Here is a 3208-nt window from a genome sequence, read left to right on the forward strand (position 1 = left end):
AATTAAGATGACTGGTGTTACTTATACATGAAACCAGCAGGGTCCTTCCTCAGGACCCAGGTAGAGAACCTGCAAGACTGTTCTCCCTTCTAAAGTGGGTTCTGGGTATTACAGTGGAGCTTGGAGGAGGTCTGTGTAGCTGGAGCAGAGGAACACTCTGGCAGGCAGGCCTGAGGACTCCATGGAGGACTCGATGTGACAGTCAGAGCCAGTCGGGGACCAAACAGAAGTGGCCAAGACCGGACAAGGCAGAGGAGAAGGAAGCATGGCCCTTCATCTTGGCAGTGCATTTGCCTGTCATTCCTCCGATGTCCAGCAGGTGTCGCCAGACGACCGACGCAGCTGGGGAAGGAGGGTCATGAATTCGAAAGCAGCTGTGCAGCCTGATGCCATCCAGGACAGCTGTGGCATAAACCAAAGCAACGAGCACGTTCAGATGCGTGCCCGCGGCCGTGCTGCTCAGCACCAGCCACGTACCTGGCTACGCTTTCAGAGGACAGGGGTTCGATTCCAGCACCCACACCTTGTGATTCCTGCTCCGAGGGACCCAACACTCTGTTATGTGTCTATGAGTAATCTGCATGTGTGTGTGTGTGTGTGTGTGTACATACATACATACACACACACACATATCTGTTGTTTGTTTATGTTTTAGGACACAGAGTTTCTCTGTGTAGCCCAGGCTGTCCTGAAACTTGCTTTGTAGACCAGGATGGCCTCTAATTCAGAGATCTGCCTACCTCTGCCTCCCACGTGCTGGGACTAAACATATGCCATCACTGCCCAGTTTGTTTGTTTGTTTGTTTAGAAAGAAACCATGTCGGAGAGATGAGGAAGCTCAGAGGGTGTGGGAGCATGTAAACAAGCCTGAGCACCTTAGTCTGATCCTTGGAATACATGTGCTGGAAGGGAGATAATCAACATGTCCTGGGACATGCACACGTTCCTGGCATGTTCAGCCACACACAACAAATAAACAAATATAATTATACAATTTAAGAAAAAAGCCAGTGCTGACGATGGTGGTGCATGCCTCAGATCCCAGTATTTGAAAGGCAGAGGCAGGTAGATCTCTGTGAGTTCACTCTGTAGCCTGGTCTACAGAGTAAGTTCCAGAACAGCCAGGGCTACAAGAGAAACCCTGTCAAGAAAGAAAGAAAGAAAGAAAGAAAGAAAGAAAGAAAGAAAGAAAGAAAGGAAGGAAGGAAGGAAGGAAGGAAGGAAGAGGAAGGAAGGAAGAAAGAGGAAGGAAGGAAGGAAAGGAAGAAAAGGAAGGAAAGAAAGAAAGAAAGAACGAAAGAGGAAGGAAGGAAGGAAAGGAAGGAAGGAAGGAAGGAAAGAAAGAAAGAAAGAAAGAAAGAAAGAAAGAAAGAAAGAAAGAAAGAAAGAAAGGGCTGAAGAGAAGGCTCAGCAGCTAAGAGCACTGACTGCTCTTCCAGAGGTCCTGAGTTCAATCCCCAGTAACCACATGGTGGCTCACAACCATCTGTAATGGGATCTGATGCCCTCTTCTGGTGTGTCTGAAGACAGTGACAGTGTACTCATATACATAAAATGAATAAATCTTGAAAGAAAGGAAGAGGAAAAATAAGCCTATTACATTAGAACAAAATAGAAAACAGGTTTCTGTTAGCAACTGATACAAAGTTTTCACAGGGGGAATGACTGCCCAGTACAAGCCCCTGTAAACATTTAGAAAGGGTCTCACTGTGTGGCACAGACTGGCCCAAGACTCAGAGGATCCACCTGCTGGAATTCCAGTAGAGGGCAATGGTGGGGACCACAGAAGGTATCAGAGAAACGCTTTAGTCCGCACTGGTGTCCTGAGGGCCTTATGTCTGGTCCCAAAAGGACCAGGCAGGGTGCTGTCTCTCCAGTTTCTGCAAGACCAGGCCGGTTCAGACAGTCCCCCACCACCCCACCCCACCCCAGCCCATCCCCACCTCAGTGGGCGGGGCAGCTTCCTCTGGCCTCAGTGACCCCGCCCCGCCGGGATCGCACTTCCGATCTGCTTCAATGGGAATCAGCAGTGAACTGAAGTCAGCGTGGAGCGGGCGCGGGCCTGCCAACCCATCAACGTCCTGACACCGAGCAGGAGCAGGGGAGGACAAAGGCTGGAAAACTGTGTTGCCCCGATCGAATGCCCTCTCTGAGCCTTACCAGTGCGTGTGAAGAGGTTCTCAGGCTCTGCTAATCTCCGCAGGCTAGAGATACATGAGCCAGAAGAAACTAGAACTTTTAGTTCGAGTAGTCTGCGGTCTTAGGGGCTCAGCCCAAAGATTCAACTTCCAGAGTCCTTTAGTGTCTGTCCCCTTACTCTCCTGACTCCCTATTGAAGCCACGCCCCCAGCCCTTCAAGGACTCTGCTTCACTTTTAGAATTCGTCACCAGCACCCTGAGAGTTTTATTGTTCTGCCTCCCACATGAGCATCAGGGACTGTGGTCAGGCTAGGGCACAAGCTCACTGTCACCCCAACTTTACCAAAAAAGTTCTGTTTTGTTCTCTGTGGAGCAAAATAGAAGCCTTCCTGGTATACAGTAGGTGCTCCATAAACGCATCCTTCCCTCTCTCACTGATTTTTCTGCTTCTTGCTAATCTCTCTGGGACCCAAGGGGCCAGACATGACCTTCTGTCTCCTCCCTGGGTCTTGGGGGAGCCCCTGCCTTTACTCCTCTTAAGTCAAATTGGTGTGTATGTGCTGAGGGAGCCCAGACAAACAGACACGGAAGCACAGACTTCCCTCCCCCCTCAGCAGTTCTGACATCAGCCCTGAGCAATAGCTGTGCCCACTGCTTGCTTCCTATTTGGCCCAGAGGAGGGGGTAGCTGGGAACAGCAGTGTCAGAAGCCCAGAGGTGAGGCCAACCGCTTAGGAGGCTCAAGTTAGACACCACGAGGACTGTGCTCCCCAGGAGGCAGCCACCTTCTCTCCCCATCCTCTGGAGCTTCCACCGCCGACCTGTCTGGCGGGCAGGGCCAGGTCTGGGCAAGTTAGAGGGGGCGGGAGGCAGCACCCAGTCCCCGCCCTGTTTCCAGCACCCAGGCCTCGTGAAACCCTTGCCTGGGCTCCCACAGGCCCTAGGCAGGGACACAGGGGACCGTGGAGTGACCTCCACCCCCCACTCCATCCAGAGAAGAAAGAGCCCCACAGCTGGGGCTGTGCAGGCCTCAGGAGCGATGGCACCTGGTGGCCTGTGAAGCGCCCACC

This window comes from Micromys minutus, assembly GCF_963924665.1.
Source record: "Micromys minutus genome assembly, chromosome: 22".
Taxonomy (NCBI): Eukaryota; Metazoa; Chordata; class Mammalia; order Rodentia; family Muridae; genus Micromys; species Micromys minutus.